This window comes from Ascaphus truei, chromosome 1, assembly GCF_040206685.1.
Source record: "Ascaphus truei isolate aAscTru1 chromosome 1, aAscTru1.hap1, whole genome shotgun sequence".
NCBI classification, from domain to species: domain Eukaryota; kingdom Metazoa; phylum Chordata; class Amphibia; order Anura; family Ascaphidae; genus Ascaphus; species Ascaphus truei.
In genome coordinates, this window is record NC_134483.1 from 137,802,267 (window position 1) to 137,819,856 (window position 17,590).

Here is a 17,590-nt window from a genome sequence, read left to right on the forward strand (position 1 = left end):
GGATGAGATGAGTTTTTCTGACTCGCCAAGCGGTTTAGGCATTTTCCTGCTGCACAGTTTGAGATGGGTTCAGATTCTTTCCTTGCGATGTAGAGTAGCAGCAAACTCATCTGTGTTACTAGAATCAACCCCTGTGAGTCTATAGAGTATGTGGAAACTGCAGGATTTTCTCTACTTCTAGGAGCACATTCATATCAGATTTTGAAGACTTTTAGTACGTGTGCCTGCAGAACTATGCCTTCCATATATTTGGCAACCTCAGGCATGAAACGGGTTAATGCTATTTCTATCATAGGCTTCTGTAATATATATTGCAAATCCTAAAATAGAAATATTATCATGATCAGGGTAATTAAGGCACCATTGAGGTTGTTTAAAATAAAAATTATTATACTGTATGTATAGCTTAATATTTTATTATTTGGGATATATTAAAAAGCATTCCAAAAGTACTGCATATACCAAAGTATAACCGCAAATAGGCACAGTAACACATAAGGGCTTTTTGTAGTAGCTACGATAAAATCACTGCCAAATCGAATGGTTTGGCATGATCCTACCTCACGGTCTGACATTTGTGTTTTCACTATATTCAGAAAGAATTATGGCAAGTCAGAAAAAGTGATGTAGGAAAATGCCAATACCGCTCGGGATAGCGCTGTCCTTATCTCAGCCTTTTTCTAAGTTCTGCCGCTGCCCCAAAGACAGTACGGTTATTGACAAGAAAAAAAGCACCCACAGCAGCACAGTATAGTTAATAGTATACAGTACTACTTATCAAAAAAGTTACAGTACAGTGACAGTACTTACTCTGGTGGTGTTCTGACCAAGTTGATTCCACATTCCTTAATAATGGAAGCAAAGGCACTGTGCTTTGGGTCATTAGCTTGAAAGAACCAGTGACCAGATTGGAATTCATGTCTAATGTATGGTAATATCGGTGTGAAAATGGACTCCTTGAAATACATTTGTTGCACACTTTCCCCCACCCCCTGGGAGATATGATGGCTACTGTGTATGTGGTGCATTACTTGTGGCTCACGGGAGGCCTGGGCTTCCACTGCTTGGAGCCTGGCCTGTACCTGACCCATTAGGGGACAGTGCCTCCACCTGAACTCCGGTAGGAGGGTCTCACCTTTGATAGTCTATGATAGTGCAGTGGTGGTTCTGCCCCAGACCACAGTTCACAAATTGCTGTGCGGCATCTTTAAATGGCACTGTACACTAACTGTATACAGCTACAGGGGAAATGCCCCTTGCTAGGTGAGTGGGGCCTATTTAGGACCTAAAGGGTAATCTGGCCTAATCTGTGTGCCACTGACACCCAAACCTTACCTTCCCTTTTTCTGTCCTGGCTCCAACTGATCAACTGCCCTAGCTGTCCTAACTGTTATCGCTGTTCTAACTGTTATCACTGTTCTAACTGTCCTGACGGTATTAAATGCAGCAGCCCTTTTGGCTGCCAGGCAACATGTAGTCTGCCGCCCCTGAGGCTGCTGGGACTTGTAGTTCCCAGCGGTGCTAATACCTAATGGCCGCCACAACTATGCTCCTCTGCACTCTCCCCAGACTCCACTGCCTATGGAAAGGTAAGGGAACAAACAGGGGACCCAGGCTATACATTTTATCCATGATTTCTTGACAAAAAACAAATGTAACACTAGTTTACTGTATATGGAAACAGGGTAACATTTAGATACATTGACTGTTCTGTCTAATTATACAGTATAGTGTAACACTGTTATACAAGGACAGGGACAGACACCCGCGGGCCCACCCGTGGACCCCATTTCGGGCCCACGTGACGCGCTGGGACCACTTGGAGGCCCACGGCACCTGGCAGGGACCACCCAGAAGCCTCCAGACCCTGGGGTACTGGTGCACTGTGGGGCCTGCGGAAACCTGCCGGGACCACCGGGGACTCCGATCGGCCTGAGGTATTAACCCTGTATGTAAAATAATAAATCATGGTTTTATGGGGGGGAAACAGGGGGTGGGTTGTGTATTAGTGGGTGGGTAGTACAGTACTGAACATATTGTAATGTAATCTGCTACAGTACTGTACCTTAATCCCTTCATTGCCTTAGCGGGAATTGCATGGCCGCTAAGGTAATGAAGCTGCTTACATTTTTATTTATTGTGTGTGTGAGCAGGGGGTCTCCTGAGCTGAACAAAGTTTATTTCAGCCTCGAGGACCCCCTACTTCCCGAGATACAGGCCCCGGTATGGGGTGCCGGTATCCCTCTGCATTGTTTACAGTACATCCCACGTGGATTTTAACATGGCGGGGATACCAACACCCCATAATGGGGCCTGTAACTTGAGAAGTAGGGGGTTCCTGAGGCTGAAATCAACTTTGTTCGGCTCCGGAGACCCCCTGCTCACACACACTATGAATTAAAATAAAATATAAGCAGCTTCATTACATTACCCGCTAAAGTAATGATTTGTTTTATTTCGAGGGGGGTGTTTGATAGTAGTGTGCAGGAGAAGGGGGTCTTCTGAACTGAACAAAGTTGCTTTCAGCCTCGGGGACCCCCCACTTCCCGTGATACAGGCCCTGTTATGGGGTGCCAGTATCCCTCTGCTTTGTTTAGATCCCAAGGTCACGTGACCCACAGGATTTTAATATCGGGATAATGGCACCCCATAACAGGGCCTGTAACTCCGAAAGTAGAGGGTTCCCAGACCTGAAATCAATGCGGTTCAGCTCCGGAGACCCCTTGCAACATTCGTGTAATGTTAGAATTTTAGCAGACTACGGTAGCATTCACACAGCAGTGACCCCTGCGGTATTACTCCGATGCGTCTTGTTAGTCTGCCACTGAACATCTCAGGTCTATCTCGGGTCCACCATGCGGGATAACGAAAATGTACCCAGGTACATTTTATAATAAAGGCTGCTACAGCTGTAATTCGGTGTATAGAGCACTGATTTAGAAATCCTGACAAGCCAACGGATCACCAGAATAATGGTTAGGGATAGTTAGCAATGACTCTGAAGCCGGGGTCCAGGGAACGTGAGCCGGAATTGATGCTCGCTGAATAGGACTGGAGGGAGAGAGACTTTTAATCTGGTCCATTTGCTGATATTTTGAATTTGACATGTCTCCACTTGTTTGAACAAATCGTCGTGTTACTTTAGTCATCGTCCTACACTGTACCTAAGCGGGGTCCATGTTTGTTGGGCTGAGCATAATGTCACGTGTGCTCACCACAATCTGGACTAGACCGTGAGGCTGAGGTGAGAACGTATATAACAAACGCCATACAACCGCGGGGGCAGGTCCGGATTGCAGAGTCAGAGTCGAGTAGCCAGGTCAGGGTAGGAGAGTGAAGGATGGTCGCGATTCTTGCCATAGTCAGGGGGTGGAGAGAGAAGAGTAGTCGAAGGCTGAAGCCGTGGTCGAGGAGAGAGTGGGAGTCCAATGACGAGCCGAGGTCCAAGGTTCCAAGAGAGCAGAGGTATGGGTCTGAGCTGGGGTCACAACGAGAAGGCACAAGACAAGATACAGAACAGCAACGAGCAGTAGTAGCAAGCAAAACACAGAAAACAATATTCTATGCTCAGCAATCAGCAGAGGGCTGATTAGGCATAAAAAGGGACAGGAGCCAATGAGAGTATCCCAGGAGTAGTGACGTCAGAGGTAAGTAGAGCAGCGATAGGAAGAGGCTGGATGGAAAACAGGTGAGACACTGCTTAATCTAATCTCGGCATCAGATGGAGCACGGCGTCCGCGTGCCTGATCGGCGATATGGAAATGTGCACAAGGAGCGCAGCGTGATGTGAACATGCCACCCGTGAGCCCGTCCGCTGTCACAACATCCTGGGGGGGATGTCCTGGAATCTCCGTGGTACAAGGGCGCGTGCGGATGGAGGTCCCCACGCGCCCCCAGCAATGGCTCGTGTCATGCCGGAGGGATGGAGAACTTCGGTGGACCTGACAGAGAGGTATTGATTTTGGGAGTGAAGTCTGAAAAACCAGGTGTCTGGAGGAAAAGAAACTGTGCTGAAGCAGTAAATACAGACAGTGACACAGGAGCGGTACTGATTCTGGAAATAACGACTGCCACACCGCATAGGGCAACCAGATGTGATATGTGATATATGCAGGAAAAGTGTGAAAGAGTTGATGCGAACCTGTGCTGAAGCAGAGAAACGAATACAGATGGTGACCTACATGAGGGACTGATACTGGAAGAAAAGGTGAATGAAAAGTTTTAACTGATGTTTTGCTGAACTCCAGGCTGCACAGCGACAGTGAGACCCAACAGCAAAATGCCCACAGTATGTATGGAGTGCGAGGACCCAGGACACTTGGAAGAGGTGTGTCCTTATGTTCTTGATTATGAAGAGTAGCGTCAGTATGAAAAAGACTGCCTCCAGTAAATGTCACAGAAAGCAATGCATGGTGGGCGAGGAGAAAATATAGAAGTTCCGAGCAAGGATGGTGAGCTCAATTCTGCTCACGCTTCAGAGCCTACGAAAATGAAGAAAAAAAGAGTAAAAAGAAAAGAAGTTTGCAACTGACAGCGGAAGTTACAGAAATGGTTAATGATGAGTACGCGACCACAGGAATTCGTAATTCCGAAGGGAACTGAGATGTTCTGCAGACTGTATGAACTGGCAGAATTCTCCTTGGAATGGCACAATATCCAGTGAGGAAGGCGTTGATCCAAAAGGAAACGGTAAAGGTAAAAGATGAAAAAAAGTTTCATGAAACCTTGGGCCAAGATAAAGATACAAGTGCCAAGCATATGACTATGATCTCCTCCATGAACAGTTTGGTAAAGAGCAAGAAGCAAAGGCTGAGCTACTGTACAGAGGGGTCTGTCCGCAGCGATCGCCAAGTGTCTAATTTTGGAGAAGACAAAGCATCACTTGTAGAAAGATTTCCAGGATATGAGGACTAAACTTGAGCGGTCAAATGTAGCTTCTGCCACAAGGGATGAAGTGGCAAAGGCTGAATTGGAAGTCTCTCAGAACGTGATTCACCGTCTCACCGCAGTGCTGAATTTGTATGATCACGCCCTTGAAGAGGTCGGGCAAACTATGGATACTGTAGAGAAGAGAAGAAAAACCTTCAAGAGAAGGTTTCAGATTTGACTAACCAGGTCAGCGTCACCAAGCAGAAAAGGAGAAGGAACAATTGGCCATGGAAAAACACTGCAGAATACAGAGAGAGTACTCCAAGGAGAACATGTTTTCTTGGAGCAGTGCACACAAGCAGAACACAAGCTGCAGAGCCACCTGCAAGTTTTCACGCAAGTCTGCAGGAGGCCAAGGAGAATCAGATGGATGCTGAGGAGAACCATCAAATGCTACAGGAGTGTCCCCGCAGAGCAGCAAGAGGAGCTGAAGGCCACACTGAGCATAAGAGCTTAGAGTCATCATTATCACAGAAACATTGCTAAAACCCTTGATGCAACTACCACCATTCAGGGATACTCCATTTCTAGGAACGACAGGTAAAAGAGAGGAGGAGGGGTGGTTTTTTTATATTGCAGACACCTTACAATTTAAAGAAAAAATATTGCGTGGCGCACAGCAATAGAGAGACAGATCTTGGTGAATGAAAAATTACTTTATTAAAGCTGAATTTAAACGGTGGAGGGTGCAATACCCCTACGAATAAGTGCGTGACCACACTTTACAAAGTGCGGTAATGCACGAAATTCGTAGAAGTATTGCACCCTCCAGCGTTTTTTAATGCAGCTTTAATAAAGTAATTTTTCATTCACCAAGACCTGTCTCTCTACTGCTGTGTGCCATGCAATATTTATTCTTTGGATTATCTCTGGACCTGGGACTTGGCTGCATGCCTAAGGAAACCAAAGGGGATTTAAAACAACAGTGAGTACCTTTATTTGCTTATGGGCCACCCTAATGAGGAGGGGAAGATGTTAATATACCACCCCTAACCTACAGGGAATTATTGAGCCTGCCATAGGTATTAGACTGTGTATTGGATTACAAATTATGGATCAGAATCCCCATATGTGGCTACCTCTTTGATCAACAGCTAATATTAGAACTGGACCAGGCACTTGAGCACCCACCCACCCAACACATACTCCTTGCTACCTTACAATTTACGCTGCTAAATTGCCCCCAAGCCCACCCTCTTTTGAAATCCTAGTTGATAAAATCTGCCTCCCCTTTTCTAAGCTATTCTTATTACAGCATCTACCGACCCCCTAAAGCCCCACTACAATCCCTGACTGATATCACCCAGTTTCTTGGCTCAATTTCCTCTCAGAATGAGAAAAGTGAGCTGCTAGTTCTTGGGGATTTCAACTGCAATTGGCTAGATCCTAAAAAAACCACAATCCAGAAACAACTCAAGTCACTAAACCTAAACCAAATAATTTTCCAACCCACACAGACTTCAAATATCACAACCATTCCTTGCTAGACTGGATTCTCTTCTCTAGTCCCAGCAGAATCCAATCCTCTAGCATCCTACCTGACATTTTCAGTGACCATGCAATAGTGTACTGTGTAAGGAAAATCAGATTACCCCAATCAAGCCTTAAAGGTTTCCTCACAAGAACATTTAGAAACTAAAACCCACAACAGTTTCTGGCTGATATTACCAGCTGCCCTTGGTACAGAATCGACTTAATTCCCGACTTTGATTCTGCACTCAACTATTTCCAATCCAAGTTCTTAAAACTCTGTGATACCCATGCTCCACTATGAAGAATAGAAGTGTGGGGGCCCACATTCAGTGGGTAACAATGGACCTTGTATCACTCTACCATCTTAGAGATGGGTTGTGGTGTGAAAGGGTTAACCAGGCCAATAATAAAGGTATTATGCTCGGCTGGTTAACCCTAAACCTTGTTGGGACTGAAGGGGTTAATTTGTATGGTCACTGTGAAAGCATATAAATAAAATCAATGAATCAAGGGTTCAAAGTAACAACGTGAATTTATCTGCACCAAGGTACAATTGAGAGAAAAGAATTCAAAAAATGATTGCAAGCCTCTCAAGAAATATTGCTTAGTAACACATTTTTATACATTTCAAAATAAGTAATACGCCCCTTAAGGGGGCTGGCTTAGAGATAAAAACAATATGATGACTTATACAAAAATACATATTGATACATAAATATACTTCATACTCTATATTCTTATCCTATAATTTACCATAATGTGGGCCTCTTGACCTTGTGACATTTTAAGGAGTAACCCTGTACTGTACTGTATCTGTCAGATAACAGAACCTAAGGTCAGCAGAAATATTTAAGGCAGGAAAAACCTCTTACGAAAGCAATTTCAATTTATTTCATGACTCATAGGAATTACATAAGGGCGAGTTACATCTAGAAGCGATACTCACAGAATCAAACATTCCCAGATCATACACGAATAAAACAGATAAGCATACATACAAGCAAACACTCAAAATGGTGGTTAGGCCAAAATAGAGGTTATGATAGTCTGTCTTCATATAGCCTGAGCCACACACATTATCTCAATCTTCACATCACCATAATGCCATGTTTTCCCCTACACTATCTTTATTGTCCCTGTTTTGCAGTCCCAGCATATAGCTGCAGTAGTATGAATGAATGAGAAATGTGCAAACTGTGTTCGTGACACAAGGGGGAGCTTCTAGCGCTGTGCCAAGCGCTAAATTGCATAAGTGTGCCTGCGAGTAAGTAACTGCATTAAAGATAGGTATCAGTTTCCAGCCAACAGATGTCAAAACCGCAACGTCAATTGAATAAGTGGTCTGCGATTTAGCTGAAGTACCTTCTCGCTACCATATATCTGGCTGTCTTGTTATCCACTTGAAGTGAATTGGTGGCGCGTGTCTGCGGTTACCGATCAAAGTCAGCACAGATACATTGTATGCCGGCTTGTAACCCAGAACAGTTATAGGTCAAACCGCACAGGTCACATCACAGAGCCCCTTCAATTAAGTGGATAATTTGCGTTAGGAAAGAGCTAGCACTCTAATTTTTGGAGTGCAGCTAGTTAACAAAGTGCCATGAATATACAAATGAGTTTTATATTTGTTGCATATACAGAACATACATATAAAAATAAACTGTATTTCAATGGTGTTTTAAAAGTGTACTGCACCGACACACTTTATTCGAGCAAATACCCAGTATGTACCTGGCAGATACCTGGAATGCGCCGCTCCTCACCTCTGACAAGCCCCGTTGCGTTTGACTTCCCAGCCTGGGTTTATGCCTGGCTGACGGGCGGCTGATCTGTTAAATGATAATGATTAGGATTTAATAGGCTGCAATGCTTCGCGTGTCTACCAAATGGCATAAATTCATGAATTGTAATGCAGTATATATATATATACTGTGCAGTATTGCAGCCAGCGGGAATAAAATGCTTCAATCCCTGCCTGGAAAATAACCCAATGCACTTTGGCAGAAAACAGTCACAAACCTCAATACACCCGGGTATACCCGAATTCGTGGGACTAGCCGAGCTCGAATAAAGTGTGTCGCCAGTGTAGGCAGGAACCCTTTCATGCCAGTTAGGCAATGAACCCATTAACATGCCCATATTTTATGGATGAATGAGCTGAGGGATTCTTCATCTCCGTACTTCAAAGGGCACCCTGCTAAGTTGGTGCCCCAATGTCTAGAGAAGTCCGGTGTTGAAAAGCCTCAGAGACCCTAGGTGTTAGGGTGGCCGGGATATTGTTAAGTATCAGATATCAGTGCGAAGTATGGGCACTTCACACTTGGCAGCCAAACCCCAGACTTACTGTCGCCAGGTAAGGGGTGGCAGGTTGGCGCATGCTCTTAGCAGACTGAGAAACAACTTCTGCCCATTGTAGGAACTCCTGGCAAGTCGGGGATAGGTGGGAAAAGTTGTTCCCACTGGAGGATTGGCTATGTATGTTAAGGATAGGGCTCTTAACCCTATAAGAATGCCTGCAGCCCTTTCCTAGTCAGATTCATATAAGATACATCTGATTCAACCAAGAAACGTCTTGGTGTACTCATTGATCTGTGTGGTTGATTGAAGTGCTGGTTGGTTAAAGTTTGTGGCGTTAGAACCCGAAGGAAAGGGAAGTACTGGGTATACTAGCTGGGGTGGCTGTTTTTGGGGAGTGTGCAGTGGGTTAATCTATTTTTAAAGTGTGCTGTAATTTGAAGCCTGTAACTTTTTTTCCCTTTCTCCTGCCTGAGGCAGAGTGGGTGTGGTTGGTTAATTGGCGGGCCTAACACACCTGCAGTGGGTGGGGTTAGTTAATTGATAACCTAACACACCTGGTGGGTGTCCCTATTTAAATAGAGGCTTCTAACGAATCCTGAGCTTGCGTGTACTGATTGATCTGTGTGGTTGATTGAAGTGCTGGTTGGTTAAAGTGTGTACAGTTAGAACCAGAAGCAGTTTGAACAAGGAATCAGTTAAACAAGGTATAGTTTATTGAAGTACAGTTTACTGTTAGTACTTCTAAACTTCATAGTTGCTAGAATGAGCAGGATTGAAAATGCCACTCAATGCACATCTTGCCACATGTATGTGCACTTGGAGGATCTGTTCCAAGGAGCATACCGCTGTGAGAAGTGTGAGCAGGTGGTCTCTTTAGAATCAGAGATTGCTGAACTGAAGAGGCAACTTGCAATATTGAGGGACATTGGCAATCTTGAAAGGGAATTAGAGCCCACTGAGCAGGCCCTTGCTTCGACTAGTGGTGCAGATGGTGGCGCTTTTAGTGAGGAACAGGTAGGTAGCTTAGTTGCTGTTAGTGAGGAGCAGGTAGGTAGCTGGGTGACAGTTAGAAGGGGAAGCAGGGGCAATAGGGAGAGGCAGGTCGTTTCTGAGCTGACACATCCCAATAGATTTGCCATGTTGAGTGAAGATATTGGGAATGTTGGGGCAGAAATGGCAAGGCTGGGGGAGACTAATTCCTCTAGCAGCCAGGGGAATAGTTCCTCCAGCACAGTGGGGACTCAGGATACTCAGATGCAAAGAAAGATTGTGGTGGTAGGGGACTCCTTTATTAGGAAGGTAGATAGGGCAATCTGTTGCCGGGACCGCATGAACCGAACAGTTTGTTGTCTCCCGGGTGCTCGGGTTCGGCACATTGCGGATCGGGTAGACAGATTGTTGGGGGGGGGGCTGGGATTGACCCGGCGGTCTTGGTACATGTAGGCACCAATGACAAAGTAAGAGAAAGATGGAGGGTCCTAAAAAATGATAACAGGGATCTAGGCCAAAAGCTTAAGGCAAGGACCTCCAAGGTAGTATTTTCTGAAATACTACCAGTGCCATGCGCTACCGCAGGGAGACAGTCAGAGTTCAGGGAGGTTAATGCATGGCTAAGAAAGTGGTGTAGGAAGGAGGGGTTTGGGTTTTTAGAGCACTGGGACTCCTTTTCTGAGAGGTGCCATCTATATTGTAGGGACGGATTGCACCTCAATTAAGAGGGTTCTTCTGTGCTAGGGGGGAGAATGCTAAAAAGGTTGGAGGAGATTTTAAACTAGGATGAAGGGGGGAGGGGAATGAAACAGATACAGAACGAAATGGAATAGATGAGGATACAAAGTGGTAGGGAGGTAGAATGGGGGCAAGTGCAAGTTTGACAAGCAGTGAGATACCCATAGTAAATAGAGATAATACTAGAAAACTTCTAAAGACTAAACCAAGTGGGAGCAGAAAGGAAGGAGCAGATAAGATAATAGTACAGGCTGAATAAAAACTGAAATGCATGCTTGCTAATGCAAAAAGCCTGACAGATGAAATGGGGGAGCTTGAATTAATAGCTACAAGGGAGCAGTATGATATCATAGGCATTACTGAAACATGGTGGGATGAAACTCATGACTGGACAGTTAATTTAAAGGGGTATTCTCTTTTTCGGAAGGATCGAACAAATAGAAGGGGAGGTGGAGTATGTCTATATGTTATACCAGATCTAAAACCTATTATAAGGGATGATGTCTATGAAGGGAATGATGAAAATGTAGAGACCTTGTGGATAGAAATAAGCAGTGGAGGTAAAAGTATAAAGAAAATGTTTGTGGGAATATGCTATAAACCACCAAATATCTGTGAGATTGAGGAAGCTAAAATACATTTTCAAATGGAGAAGGCATCAAAACTGGGTCATGTTTGCATAATGGGGGATTTTAATTATCCAGACATAGACTGGGGCAATTAGATTAGCGTTACAACAAATGGAAACAGGTTTTTGGGGGTGCTTAAAGATAATTATATGACCCAAATTATTGAGGAACCAACCAGGAGAGGGGCAGTTCTGGATTTGGTCATATCAAACAATGTAGAAGTAATAACAAATATTCAAGTCCTGGAACATTTGGGTAACAGTGATCATAACATGGTCTCATTTGAAATAAATTATCAAAAAACAGATTACTTGGGTTCAACAAAGACTTTAAACTTTAGAAAGGCAGATTTTAATAAACTGAGGTCTAATCTAGTAGTAATACAATGGGATGATGTTTTTGCAGGGAAAAATGTAGAAGATAAATGGGCAGTCTTTAAAACATTGTTAGAAAAGCACACTTATTACCCTTGGGTAATAAGTATAAAAGAAATAAGTCAAAACCAATGTGGCTAAATAAACAGGTAGGGGAGGAAATGGACAAGAAGAGGAAGGCGTTTAGATTCTTTAAGTCAGAAGGGACAGAGACATCGTATCAGAATTATGAGGAATGTAACAAAAATTGAAAAGGGCAATTAAATTAGCGAAAATGGATAATGAAAAAAAGATTGCAATAGAAAGTAAGGTCAACCCTAAAAAGTTCTTTAAGTACCTTAATAACAAAAAAATGAGAAAAGAAAATATAGGACCCTTTCAGTGTGAGATGGGTAGGCAGATTATTGGAGATAAGGAAAAAGCAGAGGTATTAAACAAATTCTTTGCCTCTGTGTTTACCAGGGAAGAATCAAGTTCAATAGTAGCGCCACAGGAGGAAGCCACAACCTCCATATTAATGACCAATTGGTTAACTGAGGAAGAAGTTCATAAGCGACTTGAAAAAATTTAAGTAAATAAGGCACCTGGCCCCGATGGCATACATCCAAGAGCGCTCAAGGAGTTAAGCTCAGTAATAGCAAAACCATTATATTTAATATTCAAGGACTCCATTTCCACAGGCTCAGTATCACAAGATTGGCTTAAAGCAGATGTGGTGCCTATATTTAAAAAGGGAGCTAGATCACTCCTGGGGAATTACAGACCTGTAAGCCTGACTTCAATAGTAGGGAAACTACTTGAAGGTTTAATACGGGATAATATTCAGGAAAACCTAATGGAAAACAAAATTATTAGTAATAGTCAGCATGGATTTATGAAGGATAGATCTTGCCAAACTAACCTTATTTGTTTCTTTGAGGAGGTACGTAGGAATTTAAACCATGGTAATGCAGTTGATGTGGTCTACTTAGATTTTGCAAAGGCTTTTGATACGGTTTCACACAAGAGGTTGGTGTACAATATAAAGAAAATTGGACTCAGTAATAATATATGCACCTGGATTGAAAACTGGTTAAAGGACAGACAACAGAGGGTTGTCATAAATGGAACTTTTTCAGGTTGGGCTAAAGTCGTGAGTGGAGTACCTCAGGGATCGGTACTGGGACCCCTGCTTTTTAACTTGTTGTTTAATGACCTTGAGGTTGGGATCGAGAGCAAAGTCTCCATCTTTGCTGATGATACTAAATTGTGTAAAGTAATAGAATCAGGATGTAATTTCTCTTCAGAAGGACTTGGAGAGACTGGAAACGTGGGCAGGTAAATGGCAAATGAGGTTTAATACAGATAAATGTAAGGTTATGCATTTGGGATGCAAGAATAAAAAGGCGACTTACATATTAAATGGAGATATATTGGGGGAATCCTTGATGGAGAAGGATTTAGGAGTGCTTGTAGACAGCAGGCTTAGCAATAGTGCCCAATGTCATGCAGTAGCTGCAAAGGCAAACAAGATCTTATCTTGCATCAAACGGGCAATGGATGGAAGGGAAGTAAACATAATTATGCCCCTTTACAAAGCATTAGTAAGACCACACCTTGAATATGGAGTACAATTTTGGGCACCAATCCTAAGTAAAGACATTATGGAACTAGAGAGAGTGCAGAGAAGAGCCACCAAATTAATAAAGGGGATGGACATTCTAACTTATGAGGAGAGGCTACAGTAGCGACATATCTTATTGAACTAAATACCGGCGGCATGCCGGGATCTGCCCCAGCTGCCGCCAGTAATGCACGCGCTCCGCCGCGTTCCCCCACTCACCCCCCCTCCTCCATCGCGCGCAATTTACACACGCTTCCGGACCCCTGTACCCCTTCTGCTCTGCCACTCTGCTTCCCCGAACCCCCGCTTACCTTAATGTCATCTCCAGGGGTGTCGGGGAAGCCTGGGGAAGCCGGGGAAGACGGGGAAGCCGGGCGCGCATGTGACTGTGACGTCACAGTGCGCCGCCACGCGCCGCGGCTACCCGCTTCCCAGCCACATACAGCCAGCGGCTTTTGCTCGAATAAGAGCTGCCGCTGCTGTAGCTAAATTAGATTTATTTACATTAGAAAAGAGGCGTCTAAGAGGGGATATGATAACTATATACAAATATATTCAGGGACAATACAAGGAGCTTTCAAAAGAACTAATCATCCCACGGGCAGTACAAAGGACTCGGGGCCATCCCTTAAGGTTGGAGGAAATGAAATTTCACCAGCAACAAAGGAAAGGGTTCTTTACAGTAAGGGCAGTTAAAAGGTGGAATTCATTACCCATGGAGCCTGTGATGGCAGATACAATAGATTTGTTAAAAAAAAAGGTTGGACATCTTTTTAGATGGGAAAGGTATACAGGGATATACCAAATAAGTATACATAGGAAGGATGTTGATCCAGGGATTAATCCGATTGCCAATTCTTGGAGTCAGGAAGGAATTAAATTTTCCCCTTAATGGGGTTTTTTGTTTACCTTCCTCTGGATCAATAAGTAAGTATAGATATAGAATAAAGTATCTGTTGTCTAAATTTAGCATAGGTTGAACTTGATGGATGGTACGTCTTTTTTCAACCTCATCTACTATGTAACTATGTAACTATGTAACTAAGTTCCAGCGTCATTGGTTCCGGAGTGTTAGGGGTTAACAACACTGTAATGAAGAATTGCACCCCTCTTCCAGAATTTGTTTGAGCTGGGGATTCCAGAACGAATCCTTAAAGGAAATCTTTTCCCTGCCTAGGCTTCTGTTACTGGATGCACAAATCTGCACCCTGCAGCAGACTCCCCGGGAAGCTTTGGCACGCACTGACAATGTTATCTCCGATCTTGATGACCGTACAGGCCCGGAAAACGAAGGAAATGTAAAGTAACACAAGCCAGATTTCAAATTTCTTTGTCTTAATTTATTAAGCATAGGATAATGATTTTTATACAGGGAATTAGAGAGGTTTGGTTAGAGGCGTAACATAGGTGTAATCTGGGTGTGGTTTGGGCATGGCTTGGATTAGAGGCGTGATTTAGGGGCAGGACATATTAGTGGCATGATTTTGGGACGTAATTCTCCAATACAGGCACTGTCCGAATACATAGTTTATTCTTTGTCTGTTATCAAAATAAACCTTGAGTCTCTAGCAACTAAGTTATACGATGTTGCCTCTTTCAGAGAACCAGTCTATTGTATATTGACTAAAACAGCAGGAAACTGACAATACAAAAAGTATTTTAGCAATATCCTGAGCAGGGAGAAAGGAAATGTAATTTGGCAGAAACTGAGTGCATTATAAATTATATTTCAGCAAAAGGCTGACTACGGAATCTTAACTGGTTATGAACAGACAAAATGGATGGTTTAACACAAGTGCAGATTCTGGCCTGACCTTCTGGTCCTAACAATCCTGTAAGGACTTTACGAAATTATTCCTTCCAGCAGAGATATAGGGGTGGAAACTTGCGCCCCTAGCCAAGAATTGTTGCACGGCTCAATTAGCGCTCCCACTTGAATGCGTGCAGGGGTGTCCAGAGACTTTGTTGTTAAGTCATTCCTTCCGTGGACATTTTATTTCATTTCTCCATCCCAGTAAGTATTTTTTAAGTGTAATTGTGAAGGTTTGTGTGTTTGTCTTAAAAGGAAATAAATTACAATTTATTTTGCCCTCCTTGTTGTGCTCAATCCAGAATCCTGGTATTAATGTGTTGGTAAGACCTGGTCTACCGTGACAACTGGCACTACCAAGGATCTTAATAATTACAGATGCCTGCAGAATATGTGCACACAGCAAATAAGGCACACAAAAACACAATATTACTCTGACAGTGTTCATTAGAATTCATCAAATGCAGCGAACTTCTGGAAGGTTATCAACAATATATTCCAGCCTTCTAGCCATCAACAACCATGTATTGTATGTCAGGTAATACCATTAAGGAGGATATTACCCTGGCAAATCCCACTGACATTTCTAATGCATTCAATTAATACTTTGTGGGGTGTGCTACTAACTTATTTGAGCAATGCAACCCGAACTACATACATGAACCTCATTCTGAGAGTACCTCTATACAGATGCAGCTACCAGTATCCGACGACTTGCCTTAGAAAATTTGGGGCTATCTCACAGTAACGCTGTAACATTTCTGTGAGATTTCTGCAGCCAGACTAATGGCCCATCGGATTAACACAGTGCGGGTTCCTGCAGTCCCATTCAAATTTGATGGGTCTGCAAGGACCCCCACTGTGTTAATCCAATGGGCCATTAGTCTGCTGTAGAATCTCACAGAAATGTTGCAGCGTTTACTGTGAGATAGCCACAGTAATTCCCAAGGCAAGTTGTCAGATACTAATGGTTGCATACTGATGTAGCCCCACCCTCTCCCAACACTGTCCACAGTTTTAATTCGTCCTAGTACCTGAAGAGGAGATTACATACTGTAAGCGCTCCTCAAATTAAAACAAAGCAGTCAATGTGGACCTGATCTACTGCAATATAAGTTCCTATGACTTGGTATCCCAGCCATTGCCAAACCGCTTGCTACCCTAATGAATTCTATTTTGTCTTCAAGCCATATCCCTAATACCTGAAAAACTGCCAAAGTTGTCCCAATATTCACAAGTTGAGACAAAAACACTGTCTCAAACTACAGACCAATCTTTCTTCTCCCAAAACTATCCAAAGTCATGGGAAAATGTATTCACTCCCAATTAAACGATTACTATACCACGACAAATTTCCCTAGCCAATTCCAATCTGAATTGCGCCTCAAACACTCCACGGTAATTAGCCTCCTAAAAGTTAAAATGGGATCTAGTGTGGAATGGATATGGGACAACTTACTGATGCAATTTTCCTAGATTTTGCAAAGGCTTTTGCTACTGTTGATCATGTTATCTTGCTAAACAAACTCCAGTGGTCTGGAATAGAGAAGAATGCTTTAAACTGGTTTCAATCCTACCTGTCAGATAGATCCCAACATGTCTCTATGTCAGGCACTAAGTCAAACCCCTTGGATATCACCTGTGGTGTCCTTGCAAGGCTCTGTTTTGGGGCCCCTACTCTTCTCAGTGTTCATTAATGATCTTCCTACAGCTTGTAAGGGAGCCTTAATACACATGTTTGTGGATGACACAATCTCATACGCACAGAGCCCTAACCTCTCTGACCTTGGACGTACTTCAATCTGAGTTTTTGAGACTTGAAAATTGGATTTCCCAAAACAAACTGTTTTTAAACACTGACAAGACTGTAACAATGGTGTTTGGGACCAAGGATACATTTCTAAAGCTTCCAATGAAGGAGCTACAGATCAGAACCAACTCTAATACTATCCTAGCCCCTGTTTATAGTTTCAAATATGTGGACATATGGTTTGACTCCCATTTAAAATTTGGGTTGTGCGGTGATACCCTGATATCCAAAACCTAGGCCAAACTAGGTGTACTATATAGGAACAACTCCTCCCTAAGTCTGCTGGTCAGAAAGTGCATCGCATAACAGATGCTGATGCCAATTATAGACTATGGGGACAAAGTATACAGTATGTAATGGCAACCCAACCTCACCTCGGCAAACTTGATACCCTTGACAATTTCATATGCCGCTTTGTCCTCCAATTCAATTACAACACACATCACTGCTAAATGCTCCAAGAACTATATTGGTCATCACTTGAGTCTAAGTACAAAGTGCATATCTCCTGTCTTGCCTTCAAATACTTTCTGGGCAAGCTACCCACCTATTTGAAAAAGCTCCTCACCCCTACCACATGCAGAACTATTCATCTGAGATATGACCCCAAAAGACTGTTCATGGTCCCAAGGTTCAACAAAGTACCTGGCCCTCTTCCTCTTATCGTACACTCCACATCTGGAACAGTTTACCAGAGTCTCTCACTGCCGCCACCAGACTAAGGGCTCTATGCAGTAAGCGCCGAAAAAGTCCTCTCGCCAAGTGTTCCTTATCGGCATGATTGTGCCGATTTTCCCTCGCCGTATGCAATAAGTGCTGAATCCCTTCCGAATCAAGCCGAAAACATTTGTTCCCACTCTGCCGATGATTTGCCGATCACACACAGGTGTATCGGTGTGCATGGCGAGGTGGTGTTAGGTTCGCTAATGAAACTTC